The sequence below is a fragment of the Lithobates pipiens genome, unplaced genomic scaffold (assembly GCF_037356315.1).
Source record: "Lithobates pipiens isolate NorthernLeopardFrog02 unplaced genomic scaffold, aLitPip1_a1.2 Scaffold_30, whole genome shotgun sequence".
Lineage (NCBI taxonomy): Eukaryota > Metazoa > Chordata > Amphibia > Anura > Ranidae > Lithobates > Lithobates pipiens.
The window spans coordinates 127,096,974-127,112,890 of record NW_027507791.1 but is presented as its reverse complement, the minus strand read 5'-3'; the positions used below and the strand labels follow the sequence as shown (position 1 = coordinate 127,112,890).

Here is a 15,917-nt window from a genome sequence, read left to right as displayed (position 1 = left end):
TTTCCAAACATAGAAAAAAAGTATATACAGTGGTGTGAAAAAGTGTTTGCCCCCTTCCTCATTTCCTGCTCCTTTGCATGTTTGTCACACTTAAGTGTTTCGGAACATCAAACCAATTTAAACAATAGTCAAGGACAACACAAGTAAACACAAAATGCAATTTGTAAATGAAGGTGTTTATTATTAAAGGTGAAAAAAAATCCAAACCATCATGGCCCTGTGTGAAAAAGTGATTGCCCCCTAAACCTAATAACTGGTTGGGCCACCCTTAGCAACAACAACTGCAACCAAGCGTTTGCGATAACGTGCAATGAGGCTTTTACAGCGTCCTGGAGGAATTTTGGCCCACTCATCTTTGCAGAATTGTCCTAATTCAGTTACATTAGAGGGTTTTCGAGCATGAACGGCCTTTTTAAGGTCATACCACAACATCTCAATAGGATTCAGGTCAGGACTTTGGCTAGGCCACTCCAAAGTCTTCATTTTGTTTTTCTTCAGCCATTCGGTGGTGGACTTGCTGGTGTGTTTAGGATCATTGTCCTGCTGCAGAACCCAAGTTCGTTTTAGCTTGAGTACACGAACAGATGGTCGGACATTCTCCTTCAGGATCTCTTGGTAGACAGCAGAATTCATAGTTCCTTTTATCACGGCAAGTCTTCCAGGTCCTGAAGCAGCAAAACAGCCCCAGACCATCACACTACCACCACCATATTTTACTGTTGGTATAATGTTCTTTTTATGAAATGCAGTGTTCCTTCTACGCCAGATATACTTGGACACACACCTTCCAAAGAGTTCCACTTTTGTCTCATCGGTCCACAGAATGTTGTCCCAAAAGTCTTGGGGATCATCAAGATGTGTTGTGGAGAAATTGAGACGAGCTTTGATGTTCTTTTTGCCCAGCAGTGGTTTTCTCCTTGGAACTCTGCCATGCAGGCCATTTTTGCCCAGTCTTTTCCTGATGGTGGAGGCATGAACGCTGACCTTAACTGAGGCAAGTGAGGCCTGCAGTTCTTTGGACGTTGTTGTGGGGTCTTTTGTGACCTCTTGGATGAGTCGTCGCTGCACTCTTGGGGTAATTTTGGGCGGCCGGCCACTCCTGGGAAGGTTCATCACTGTTCCATGTCTTCGCCATTTGTGGATAATGGCTCTCACTGTGGTTCGCTGGATTCCCAAAGCTTTGGAAATGGCTTTATAACCCTTTCCAGACTGATAGATCTCAATTACTTTCTTTCTCAATTGTTCCTGAATTTCTTTGGGTCTCGGCATGATGTGTAGCTTTTAAGGATCTTCTGGTGGACCTTACTGTGTCAAGCTGTGATATGCTTTGTCAATCATCAATTTATGGTTTGGACAATCACCCCCTTCAAGTCCAGCCCCAGCTAAATGCTGGAGCTGGGCTGATAGAAAGTATGTTCTTGGATGCGGTATCGCTACTCCTCCCTTTTCTGCAGGGAGCTGCAACTTCTGCAACTTCTGCAGCCGAATCCGAGGCTGTCTCTTCTTCCATATTAATTCACGAATCAGTACCTCCAATCTGTTAAACCACTTCTGGTTAATTCAGATTGGGGAATTATGGAGAATGTATAAAATCTGTGGCTGCCAAATCATTTTTACTAAGTTGCAGCGTCCCGCCACAGACAGGGGGAGACGACACCAGTTATTAACCTTCTGCTTCAATTTCGCCAATAATGGTACCAGGTTCTCCTCAACATACTGATTTATATCTCTAGAAATCCAGACACCCAAGTATTTTAGCTTGGGCACCACTTCTAATCCCGAAACTGTAGGCGATGTTAAGTCTCCAGACCCCGACAATGGCATAAGGGCTGATTTGCTCCAGTTAATGACCAAACCTGATTGTTGCCCAAATTCCTCCATCAACTGCACTACGTTGTTCAAAGTAGAGCCCATATCACCAATAAAAAACAGGACATCGTCTGCAAATAAGGCCATCTTCTCCTCCTGGATGTCCGGGCGCGATCTCGCCAGCACAGCCAGGGGTTCCATAGCCAGCATGAACAGGAGGGGAGACAACGGGCACCCCTGCCTCGTACCCCTTTCTAAGTGAAATGTATCGGAAAATAGGGTCCCCATTTTAATCTTTGCCCTAGGTCCCCTATGGAGTAACTTTACCCATTGGATAAATAAGGGGCCAAAGCCAAAGCGTTCCAATACGCCCCAAAGATAACCCCACTCCAGGCTATCAAAGGCTTTAGTAGCGTCTAAAGCTAATATGGCGCCTGGGCCATCATTGTCTCTAGGTATTTGTAGATTTAAAAAAACCCTCCTGATGTTAGTATTGGTTGTTCTGCCCGGGATAAACCCGGACTGGTCTGGATGTATTAATTTATGAATATAGTTATTTAGACGAGTTGCTAGGACCTTGGCTAGGATTTTTACATCTGAACATAACAGGGATATCGGCCGATATGATGAAACCTCTTGTTGATCCTTCCCCTCTTTAAGAATTAGAGTGATATTGGCCTCCAGCATTGAAGCGGGGAGCTCTCCCGCCTCTAATGCATGATTTAACCTTTCCAGTAGTGCCGGCATCAGCTGTTTGCTATATCGTTTATAGATTTCTACTGGAAGCCCATCAGGGCCGGGAGATTTATAGTTGGGCATGCTAGTCATCGCACTTTTTAGTTCTTCCAAAGTAAGTGGTAAATCAAGATTCAATTTATCCTGGTCTGAAAGCATAGGAATAGCTGTTTGATGTAAAAAATCAGTGGCCAGACGCTCGTGGTCCTGTGTAGTTGATTTATATAGGTTTCTATAATAGTCACTAAGTACCTTCATAATCTCGGGGGGCCTGGAGACAAGATCACCATTCTGTGTTTTAATTGCCTGTATTACTGTAGAGGGGCCATTAGATTGAACTAGTAGGGAAAGAACTCGACCCACCCTCTCTCCTTCGCCAAAATAATATTGACGTTGGAAGATGCGTTGATTCTCTACCTTTTTTAAAAGTGCCATTTTATATATCTGTTGACTATCCACCCAGGCCTGTTGTTTCCCCGGCGATGGGTCCTCCACAAACACTCTCTCAGCCTGGATAACATAATTTCTAATTTCTTTCTCTTGCTCTCGAGCTTCCCTTCTTGTTATTGCAATTTTCTGTATGAGTATTCCTCTAAGAAAGGCTTTTAGGGAGTCCCAAACTATTCCGGGCGCGCTGTCCCTCTGTTAATTTGGAGGAATTCCCCTATGCGATCCACTAGGAGGTTAGAGCTATCAATTAGTTCCAACCAAGCGGGGTTTATTCTCCACTCTCTCAGTGGGACACTCTCTCCCGTATTCAAGGTTATAACTAGAGGGGAATGATCTGAAATCCCACGTACCCCGTATTCTATATCTACCACCAACCCTGATGCCTCTTTGTTCCCCAAACCCATATTTATTCTTGATAGCGTCTGGTGGGTGCTAGAGTAGCAAGAATACTGCCTATCCTGAGGGTGTCGCGTGCGCCAGATATCCCTTAGTCCGACTTCTAGTAAGAATTCATGTAGTCGACCTGTTCTATTCCCAGCTGGACAAGGGAATCTGTCCAAGCGCTTATCTATAGTTTCATTAAAGTCTCCGGCTATTATCCACGGGACACCCAGTTTGCCCAAGCTAAACATGAGAAATTTATACATAACCTCTAACTTAAAGGGAGGGGGGTATATAAATATTGGCTAAGACATATTCTTGCCCATCCATCAGGCAATTCAAAAAGACAAATCTCCCCTCCCCATCAATATGAGACTCTTTGCATAAAAAATCTGTACCCTTCCAAACTAGCACACTCAAACCGCGAGAATACGATTAATAGAAGGAATGGTAGTATGCCTGGAATTTCCGGTTATGTAGCTGAGGGGCCGTAGTTGGAGTTAGGTGGGTTTCCTGTAGAAAAAGCAAACCAGGTCCCTTTCCCTCCGTCTCCAACATCACAGACCCCCTTTTCTTAGGATCTCCCAGGCCTCTCACATTCCATGAAATTATATTCCACCTACCCATCAACTCCAGTGGTTGGTATGCCCAGGGAAGGGAGAAGGCGAGGGGGGAGGGAACCGCTTCCTCCCCCCAATGCCACCCCCCATCCCAACCTGCCCCCCGTCACCACTCCGATACCCACAGCACGTGTTCGAAGACTCACCTCCCTCCCCCCACCCTCCCAACCCTGCCCATCAGAGCAACCCCTAGGGGTCTCAATTGTAGCCGGTATAATCATACCCCATTCAAGAGTACCCGTGCTCACTGCCCCCCCAAATAGCCCTGCCATACCCATTTAACACAGGTTCTAGGGTGGGATCGTAATCCCTCCATAACAACAATTATGCCCCTCTATATAAAGAACAGAAAGGGGAGGGAGGGGAAAAAAAGAGAAAGAAAAAAAAAAAGGGGGGGAGGGGAGGTGCTGTTGTAGCTTCATAAACTCAGTGGTTATAATATTATTTACCCTCAAAATGTATATATATCCCGACTCCCCCTACCCCCACCCCGACCCCCCCTCAAATCTCACCCTCCCAACTCAGCTATAGAACCTCATTTGCCACAACTAGTATAGAATTATGTAAAATTTAATTCAACATGTGATATCGTTTTACCCACCTCACTCAAATAACAAACAGTGGCGTTATAACTCCCCATCCATTCGTTAAGATGAGTTCGTAAATAAAGTGTTTCTAGTAATATTTATACACAAGTTTGCATTCCCCCTTGCACCCCCCCCTCCCCACACCCCCACCTTCCCACCTCAACTATAACCACGTCTTACATAAGCTTTATACACAATATGATTCACCCTATAGTGCTCAATAACCCGTGATACATTAGCCCCGTTCCCTAGTCTATTCATTGTATCCATCTACTTCCCTACCCCACCCTATTAACCATTGGTAACATGGGGCAAAGCAAAGCAAAACAAAACTGAGCAGCGGAAACTCCCCCCCCCCACGAGAGCTAATACAAGGGCTAATACAGACCGACTCTAAGCCCCGCTAAAGAGTCCCCTTATGTTCCTCCAGCCAGTTCACAACCTCCAGCGGAGAATTAAAAGTTAATGTTGAACCCAGAGCGGACACACGGAGTCGGGCTGGGTACAATAAGGCATAAGTTATCTTGTACTTTTGCAAGGTGCGCTTAACAGGAATAAACTCCGCTCTCTGTTTCTGTAAATCCGATGAAAAGTCTGGGTAAAATGATACTCTAGTCCCCCTATAGAAGATGTCTCCTAACCCCCTAACTCTCTGCATCAAAATCATTCGATCATTGTAATTGATAAATTTCAATATCATTGGCCTGCAGCGTCCCTCTGATAGATGAGATCTAAGAGGAACTCTGTGGGCTCTTTCGATGCAAGAGAGCGAGGAGAAGGAGACATCTCCTAGTAATTCCTTAAACCAATTCTCCAAAAAAGTTATGGGGTTAGAACCCTCGCTTCCCTCTGGAAGACCAATTAATCGCACATTATTCCTGCGGTTCTTATTGTCCATGTCGTCAATTTTGGATGCTTGTGCAATTTGTTTCTGAAGTGCGACTATTTTCTCCTGCAGGGGGGATAGCTCATCTTCCACCATGCTTAATCTTCCCTCTAGGGCATTTGTTCTGTCGATGGTATTGCTTAATAATTGGCTCATAGAGTGCAGTTCATTTTTAATATTTCTTAATTGACTATCAAGGCCAGAGATAGAGTTCTTGCACTCATTGACCGCCGACAGTATCTCTCGTAGAGTAGGTTCACCGCCCCCTACGGATCTTTGGGTCATCTTGTTTTCCTCCTGAGATAGCTCACCTACCCCCCCTCCTGGAGGTAGGGTACCAGGATCTGGTGCCAAATGACCCGCACTTCTCCTATCCCCCAGTATCCCCTGCGTTTTGAGTTGGCCTAGCGGATGATGTTGTACTTTCCTGCCTGGAGAAGTCGCATGTGCAAAGCGCTCAAGTTTTGAGGCCACAGAAGCTTGATTTAATTTTTCCTTGGCAGCACGCGTTTTTTGATTCCCCTCCCCATGTAGCATGTCCTCCGCAGCTCTTTTGCTAAGCATGGTAATGTCCGCGTAAAAAAACGCTGAGCCAGCAGAGGGTAATGATATGATAGTGTATGTCACTAAATCGAGTCCCCTCGGCAAGAACCCAACTTTTGACTTAAAGAGCTTGAGGGGGGGGAATCAGCCAATCTGTTAGCCACACAATGCCAAAGTCTTACATTGATTATGTTATGGAGCTAAGCTCCCTCCGACTGTCAGTTAGCAATAGAAAAGCAGGGGGGGGGAAACAAACGTTCCGTCAAGGCAGGGGACACCAGTGCACTTCCTTACTGTCTATCATTGACAAGACCACAATCTCCGTCTTTAATTCTTTAAACACACAGCTTCTGTCCAAATACTCCACTGCCTTCTGCCAGTCCCCCTAGATTATTTAGCATACCTCATAATTCCAGAGCTAGGGTTACCGTTGGTTGACGGGAGTGGTATACTCTACCGAATGCTGCCGAGAAATCTTGTGTCGGTCCGGGGCAGCCACAGAGCCTTCTCCGCTTGTCCTCGTGCAGCGTCACATAGGTTCGTGTAGCTTCGGGTCTCCTGTCGAGATCTCGCGATATCCCGAGCCTTCCGCGGGACCCTCCTCGGGGTAGTCTCGGCAATCTCCGACAGCGCCGGCCGGCAATGGGAGTGATAAACGCTTTCCAGGTCCGGACGCTCAGTACGGAGCCACAGCAGGGGGAATCAGGAAACGACGGCTGTAGCCACCCAGCAGCTTACATTCCTCTAGTCACGGGGCGGAGGCAGAGAGCTCGGGCACTCCCTCTCACTCCCTCTCACTCGCTCACACCCATCTCCATCCGGCCACACCCCACCAACCTGTCCGAACTTTTCAGTGCCTCCTCATAAGTGTCACCTATTAGTGCCACCAACCAGTGCCCATCAGTGCCACCTATCAGAGCCCATCAGTGCCGCCTATCAGTGCCTATTGGTGCTGCCTATCAGTGCTCATCTGCCCACCAGTGCCACCTCATCAGTGCCCAGCAGTGCAACCTATCAGTGCCCATCAGTGCAGCCTCATCAGTGAAGGAGAAAAATTATCTGTTTCCAAAAAACAAACTGAAAAGGTTTTGGTTTTTATTTCAAAATTTTCGGTTCTTCGTTTATTTAGCAAAAAATAAAAAACCCAGTGGTGATTAAAGACCACCAATAGAAAGTTCTATTTGTGTGAAAAAAAGTGATAAAAATGTAATTTGGGTACAGTGCTGCATTACTGCGCAATTGTCATACAAATTCCAACAGCACTAAAAGCTGAATATTGGCCTGGGCAGGAAGGGGGTAAAAGTGCCCACTAGGCAGATGGTTAAAACCAGGCATGATATAAGTTTTTTTATTTTGGGATTAATGATTCAGGTTCATTTGACCCATTTGTGTTGTATTGCATTTTTATCTGTGCTTTTACGGTGTGTTGTCATGTATTAGCACGTCTTAACAACACATGCTGATAGGCACCCAATAGGGCCAGACATAGAACACTGTGATTGATTTAATTGATTTATTAAATAGAAAAAATTACACACAATTTAATGAAAAAGGAGACTTAGGCTCCTTTCACACGTGCGGACAGTATGTCCGTATTTCATCCATCCGTTTTCATCCCTATGGGATAGCGGGTGTCAGCGGATGAACATCCACTGACACCCGATATCACCCGTCTCCTCTATGATCCGATTCTGCAGACGGAGAAAAATCCTATTTTTCTATCCGTCTGCAGAGCGGATCAGGTGAACAGGGACAGATGGTCCGTGTTCATCCGATCCCCCCCATAGGGGATAGCGGAGATCTGACAGGGCGGTCCTTGCACAGTGTGCAGGGACCGCCCTGTCATCCGCCAGCTCAGCGGGGATCAACAGAGCGATCCCCGCTGAGCAAGCGGATCATCACGGATCCGTCCCGTGTGAAAGGACCCTTATAAAGTAGCCCACAGACAGCGTTGTCATTGATTAAAAGAGGGAGTTCACAGCTGCGCATGCATCACACATTCAGTAATCACATTCAAGCACTCACACTGACCAATAGTTAGCTACAGAATGACAAATGGTATATATAGAGCTCCTTCTTAAAATTTGATTATAGCAAACACAACTTCTGGTAACTACACATTATCAGATTTTCTGCTGATTTTTTTCCTTCCGATTTACTAAAACCATATAATATGAGAAAATGTATATATTTTTAGTCCGATGAATAGCGAAACACCCAGATTAGTTGGCACCACATCCCAAAAACAAGAAAATATGTGGGAATATCTGGGCCTTCTGGGTTTCGTAGTACGGTGAGCGTTTTTAGTTCCTGGCGCATGCGCAATGGCGTCTTCGCGTCCGCATTGACTCGGTGATGTCAGACGCCGACTCGATGCAGGACAGATTAAAGGCGACTCGTATGGCAGTGTTTGCTGCCAGACTTGGAGGACAGACTAAAGCCGCGTACACATGGGCGGATTGTATGGCCTACTTAGTCCGTCATACAATCCGATGGACAGTCCGTCATACTTTCGAATGAACGGACTTGACCACACATGGATGCACAAACAGTCCGTCGAAAGCTTGCGCGATGACGTGTACAGCACGTACGACGGGACTAGAAATAGGACGTCGAATACACAGCAATGCAACCTTCCGCCATGTAAATCCTTTCTGAGCATGCGCCATTCTTAGTCCGTCGAACTAGCCTACTCACGAGTGGATTGTCCGCTGAAACCAAAGTATGACGGACAGTATTACGGAAATTCCGAAATACTTAGTACGCCAGACTGCACGCTGAAAAAGTCCGCTGAAGCCCACACACGAGCGGACTGTCCGCTGAAATGTGTTTCGACGGACTAAGTAGGCCATACAGTCCGCCCGTGTGTACGCGGCTTATGCTCTACAGGAACTTTTTATTGGTAGGTTTATCCGCATTTGTTGTTTCCACATCTCTCTCTTTCTAATCTTGCGTTTAAGCCCCTGCTAATTATACTGTTTTATTACCCATTATAATTATGCTACATAATCTGCCCGAAGTTTATCTATTTTTAATAATCATATATATCTTTTTACTTGTTTATATTAGTGTTTACTTTGAAGAGACATAGTCCCCTTTTCTGTAATTTAAAATTGAAAACAATCATTTATTTTTCTCTAGTACAGATTCTTCTGTCATCCTCAGAGAAATAATAAAAGATATATGTTTATTTAACAAATAGCTATTTTCTCATTCTTTTTGCCATTAATCCATTATTAAAATAATTTCTTTCTTTTTTTTTTTTATTACACATTTTTTATATATTATTTCATTAGATATACATCCTGCATTTATCATCTAAGCAGGCTATTCCTTAGTCACCCTCCATCACATGTTCCGTCTATATACCTTTTAAGTAAGTAAATATATTTTTTCTGAGAGTAAAAAAACTCCTTCATCGACAGCTGTTTTTATTTTTACAGCTAGGATTTTTTTCTTCAATATACCTGCTCTTGATTAATTTTGATTCCTTACTCTATATTATGTTTTAGCATGGTTTCTCTGTCCTCTGTGACTACATCATGGTTGTTTCCCCTTGGGGGTCTGTGATATCTGCGGGTTCATTTGGTGGTTGACATGGGTGGGACGTTTTGTCTGGGGTAAGTCTGTTTCCTTTTTGCTTGGAAGACAATATGCTTCTATTATAAGTAAACTGATGGTTTATTTCCCGTATTCATTTATTTTTTCTGTTTTCTATCAAATGTATAGTTTATTCTGATAATTGTGGTCCAGTTTTGCACATCCCCTGAAGAAGCAAATCAGCGAAACATGTCGGGCTAATGTGCAACATTGTCTCTTCTGCAATAACCCATTTGTTATGACCACCATATTTTTACTTTTTGTAATAATGTGCTATATATATTTTTAACTTTGAACTTATAAAAAAATAAAAAAAACTATCATTTCTTTCTCACTGGATTCCAATTTGTTTATATTTTTGCACCGTTAAAATCCCTTATTTCCTCCTATTCCCACATATAATATGAGGTCAAACCTTAGGAGTTTCAATTTGTATGCAATCAGGCAGGCCCTTGCACTACTTGGTTTTGGTTAATCTGAAGACAAAAATCAGCAGAAAATCTGATGTGTGTATGGGGCTTTATGGTTATTGGGTCGGGCGGCTCATTTGAATGTGTATGGTGTGGAGGGAATTAATTTGTGCATAGCTGTCCTGGGATCAATTATAGGGTGTTGAATAAAAGTCCACAACGGGATGATAGTTAGTCCCTTATTGAAATTTTTGGACAGATTCCACCTTATAAAAGCAGAGGGGGTGGTTTTGCTGATGCTTGAGGAACGGACTTAGCACAAAGTCATTCAATACACTAGTAGCACGGATACATCTCCATCAGGTACAGAGTAGGGAGGCAACATGGGAAATAAAACACCATTGCTGTTTCATAATTGGATAGAAATACTCTCACCAAGTCCTTTGTGTCCACCACTTCCATGCGCCTCTACCCATTGATCCGAGTTTGAGCCATGTTCAGTATATACTGAAATTTGGACAACTGGAGGATTTCCTGCTATGTATGAGATGCCGTTCACACAGACTGGTGGTTTCAACCGAAGTACACGAAGCCGGCGTTCAGCCCCCAACACTGCGCTTCGCTCGTGCAGTGGGTGAACGATCCCCCGTTCGACGTGCTGACGTCACACTGATGCATTTCACTAGCCAATCACTGCTAGTTTCCTCAGGGCTAGGAGGAGTTGGGCAAGTGGGTTTAAATAGCCATATGTTTTCAGAATCAGGTGTCATCCACACATCCATCCTCAATTAACATTCAGCATAAAAATCACTGAGTGCATAGGCCTTTATATTCCAGCCGACGTAAACACACACAAGTGTATCGGAAAAAGTAAAACAGAAAATCACATATCACATATCACAGTTCCCTGATCAGTTCATGGACATTTTTCTAGATATTTCTAGATTTTTCAAGAGAGTTCCATTTGAATGGATGGGGACAGAAATGTGCTTTATTTCTGGTTAGTGCCATATCATGAGGGGTAATGCGTATACCATTTAAAAAAAAATGCTTATTCCTTGGCCTTCCAACTAATCAATTCACATGGTGTCTGTGGTGTTCACCCCAAATAAGTATAAATCTAATACAAGATAATTTAGTAACGCACATATATATAGTTTGTGCACAATTTCCTCTAGATTTACCAACAACGAATAGAACTATATATGGGGCACCCCATAATTAAGGATGGTATATATAACAGCTGTGATGGCACAGAGCCTAATTGACTCTTTGCCATAGTGGTAACTGTGACGATATGTGAGACGAGACCACTGCACTTCTCACCAACTTGTGATAAAATACTGGTCAACCTGGGCAGCACAGTGGTGTAGTGGTTAGCACTCTCACCTAGCAGTAAGAAGGGTCGCTGGTTCAAATCCCAACCACGACACTACCTGCCTGGAGTTTGCATGTTCTCCCTGTGTCTGCGTGGGTTTCCTCCGGGTACTCCGGTTTCCTCCCACACTCCAAAGACATGCAGGTAGGTTAATTGGCTTCTGTCCAAAAAATTGGCCCTAGTATATGAATGGGGACCTTGGATTGTTGGCTCTTTGAGGGTAGGGACTGATGTGAGTGTGCAATGTAGAGGGATAGGGACAATTGTAGATACTCACTCAGGTTGAACTGGATGGACTGATGTCTTTATTCAACCTTACTAACTATGAAACTATGAACCTCACCCCATGCTGGCACTTACGTGACAATGACACTCTCAGCTGAGCCCTGCACAAAGATTATCCAGGTTGCAGGATCACAATCTAAGTGCCAACAGACTGAGAGTTTTTGTCACTGAGTTAATTAAAGCAATTAAGCCTTTGAACGGCCACCACTACTGAAAAGTAGGAAAATGTCACAAGCTTAGCAAGAACAGTTATGAAAAATAAACATCTGTACACACGCTGTCATCACAGACAGGTATGTTCAGGGGGTTATACTATAGCAATGCTCTTAAAGAGAAAGGGATTCTTTTAGTTTGCGTTAGCACATAAGAGATAGTTTTAACACTTTACCTATGAGACTAAGGGGTTCCCTTGGTTCCCCATAACGTCTACTATAGGGGTGTTTGGGCTCAAAAAGAGAGGCCCGGAGAACGAGAGGAGTGAAGCGAAACATAGTGAAAGGGCCTGCATGACAGTGGGAGAAGGGTACAGCAGGGGTTAATCTAGTGAGGAGTTGCGGTTTAAAAGGGGGGTGGCTAGGAAAAGATTGGGAGGGGAGGAGGCATTAATGTAGTTAAGGAAGAGGCGGAGGCGGAGTCCCAGACAATTGTAGATACTCACTCAGGTTGAACTGGATGGACTGATGTCTTTATTCAACCTTACTAACTATGAAACTATGAACCTCACCCCATGCTGGCACTTACGTGACAATGACACTCTCAGCTGAGCCCTGCACAAAGATTATCCAGGTTGCAGGATCACAATCTAAGTGCCAACAGACTGAGAGTTTTTGTCACTGAGTTAATTAAAGCAATTAAGCCTTTGAACGGCCACCACTACTGAAAAGTAGGAAAATGTCACAAGCTTAGCAAGAACAGTTATGAAAAATAAACATCTGTACACACGCTGTCATCACAGACAGGTATGTTCAGGGGGTTATACTATAGCAATGCTCTTAAAGAGAAAGGGATTCTTTTAGTTTGCGTTAGCACATAAGAGATAGTTTTAACACTTTACCTATGAGACTAAGGGGTTCCCTTGGTTCCCCATAACGTCTACTATAGGGGTGTTTGGGCTCAAAAAGAGAGGCCCGGAGAACGAGAGGAGTGAAGCGAAACATAGTGAAAGGGCCTGCATGACAGTGGGAGAAGGGTACAGCAGGGGTTAATCTAGTGAGGAGTTGCGGTTTAAAAGGGGGGTGGCTAGGAAAAGATTGGGAGGGGAGGAGGCATTAATGTAGTTAAGGAAGAGGCGGAGTCCCAGGCAGCATTCTGTGAGAGGAATTTCACCACAGCTTGAGCTCCGTAATTTCCTAACGATGGCTGATTTAGATCACATCTTTGCCCAGCTTAGAGTGGCTGCTGCTTGCCACGGTCCAGACTGGCTACAGAGGCAAGTGGCACCGCTGATAAGGGAGCAGGCTGAGGCTGGGGGGCTGGACACGCCACGCGCACAGAGGTCTTGGCCTCCGGAGCGTTTCTCGCCAGAGGTTTCCCCCCGAGCAGCATGCCACAATAGGAGCCCCCCCGTGCGGGACCCGTCAGGCCCGCCTGCGAAGCGTATCCCAGCTTCCGCCGGTTCAGGGCCTGGACGGAATCCTCGGCTTCGGTGGCGCTCCATGGGTGGGGCTTCAGTGTGGGCCAGCGCCTCCCCCCCACCCGTTCGGCGGAGTCAATGTGCAGGCACGGGCACCCCCTCCACCGCTAGCGCGGTGAGGGGTAGGCCTCAGCGTGGGGCAGCAGAGTAGACGACCGCAGAGCCTTCCCAATCAACGGCAGCGTTTCGGAGGGTCAGAGGAGGGGTCAAGATGGCGGACGGGGACCTCCGAGGAGTGCCGTTTCCAGGGCACCTGTCGGGCAGCAGCAAGCAGCGGTGGGCGGAGCGGAGGTCGAGAGGCGGGGCCGGCAAGGGCCCAGAAGAGCGGTGACAAGATCCTCATCCTTGCGCTTGGAGGACACGGAGCCCCTGCACGCTCCCGGGGACCTGTCGGAGAGGGAGTTGAGTGTGTCTGACCTAGAAGATCAGCAGGAGAATCCGGCTGCGGTAGAGGCAAGGACAGCGGCGGCGGGGATCCCCCCTGGTCAGCCCGGTAAGTCTGTCTGTGTCATCAGTGTCTGTTTCTAATGCTTTGCATGAGTTACCTGGGGGTGTTGTCGGGGATGGGTCAGGGGCCACAGTGGGTGGGCCGCTGTCCGGGGGGCCCCCTGGGGGATGCTTGGGACGTCATGTGCCGTGCCTGCCCCTGTGGGCCCCGACTCGCAGTTACAAGTGCTCTTAGGGGGGCTGCAGGAATTGGTGCAGCGCTTTGCGCAGGGCGCGAGTGAGTGGGCACCACAGATGGCAGTGTGGGGGCCACCGGGCTCCGGGGCCTCAGGAGGGGGGTTGGGTCGGGGGAGCCGCCAGCGGCACATGCCGTGCTGGCTCCTCCCACTGACCCGGTGGTACCGTAGGACCGGGGTCTACCCCGGCAGGGGTGCCGGTGACAGGGGAAAGGGCTGCTGCGTTGGAAGGGGGAGGCAGGGCAGATGTGGTTTGCATTGCGGACGCCGCAAAGTGTATGTATGCTTCGAGGGACCATTGGGTTCACACTTGAAGCCCCGAAGTCAGGGAGAAGATTGTGAAGTGTGAGTATGTGGAAATTTTTTCGCTACTGCCTCTCGAGAAGTTTAACCTCGACAGGGTAAAACCCAATGATAGTAAGAAGAATGACGAGGAAAAATGGCGGTATAGGTTGATCCCACGAACGTTTGCGAATTGGCTGCAGGCGTTCGCCATTATGGCCAGCGTGATTGGAGAGAAGAACCCCTGAACATTGTTCAGCATTATTCTGCTACATGGACTCGGTGGGAGAGGCCTACAGGGTATACGGGGGTATGGCGTGGCTCAGGTATGACAAGCAATTTCGGCAGCGCAGAGAAGAGCTCTGGGATCACAAGGACATAAGCCTCTGGATGAGGTTACATAGTTACATAGTTACATAATTACAATTACATCCAGTTCAACCTTAAAAACAAATAAATAAAATAAAAAAATAATCGTACAATCCAAATACCCAATTTTATGCCCACAATTGATCCAGAGGAAGACGAAAAAAACCCCAGCAGAGCATGCTTCAATTTGCTACAGCAGGGGAAAAAAATCCTTTCTGATCCCCCAAGAGGCGATCGGATTTTCCCTGGATCAACTTTACCTATGTTAGTACCTAGTTATATTATGTACCATCAGGAAAGTATCCAGGCCTTTCTTAAAGCAATCTACTGATCTGGCCAGAACCACCTCTGGCGGGAGTCTATTCCACATTTTCACAGCTCTAACTGTGAAGAAACCTTTCCGTACTTGAAGATGAAATCTCTTTTCCTCTAGACGTAAAGAGTGCCCCCGTGTCCTCTGGGTTGACCGTACAGAGAACAACTCAACACCAAGTTCAATGGACCCCTAATATATTTGAACATGTTGATCATATCCCCCCTTATTCTCCTCTTCTCAAGAGTTCCTCTAATCTCTCCTCATAGCTGAGCTCCTCCATGCCTCTTATCAGTTTGGTTGCCCTTCTCTGCACTTTCTCCAGTTCCCTGATATCCTTTTTGAGAACTGGTGCCCAAAACTGAACTGCATATTCCAGGTGAGGTCTTACTAATGATTTGAACAGGGGCAAAATTATATCTCTCTCTCTGGAGTCTATACCTCTCTTAATACAAGAAAGGACTTTGCTCGCTTTGGAAACAGCAGCTTGGCATTGCATGTTGTTATTGAGCTTATGATCTACCAAAACCCCCAGATCCTTCTCCACTATGGATTCCCCCAGTTGTACTCCCCCTAGCATGTATGATGCATGCATATTCTTAGCCCCCAAGTGCATAACTTTACATTTATCAACATTAAACCTCATCTGCCACATAGTCGCCCAATTAGACAGAGCATTGAGGTCGGCTTGTAAATTGGAGACATCCTGTAAGGACGTTATTCCACTGCATATCTTGGTGTCATCTGCAAAGACAGAAATGTTACTTTTGATCCCAGACCCAATATCATTTATAAAGATGTTAAAAAGTAAGGGTCCCAGCACTGAACCTTGGGGTACACCACTGATAACCTTAGACCATTCAGAGTAAGAATCATTAACCACTACTCTCTGAATTCTGTCTTTTAGGCAATTTTCTATCCATTTACAAACTGATATTTCCAAACCTGTAGAC

The 15,917-nt window shown here is 45.8% G+C and overlaps 1 long non-coding RNA gene across 1 annotated transcript in view; it reads left to right on the top strand.

The window, feature by feature from the left end:
• LOC143942122 (uncharacterized) overlaps positions 1–9,879 on the top strand; it is a 46,878-nt gene extending 36,999 nt beyond the window's left edge. Inside the window, exons 3-4 of the long non-coding RNA XR_013264699.1 lie at positions 9,524–9,631; positions 9,741–9,879. This is a non-coding gene — a long non-coding RNA (uncharacterized LOC143942122). The remainder of the gene's footprint in view (positions 1–9,523; positions 9,632–9,740) is intronic.
• The last annotated feature ends 6,038 nt before the right edge of the window (positions 9,880–15,917 follow it).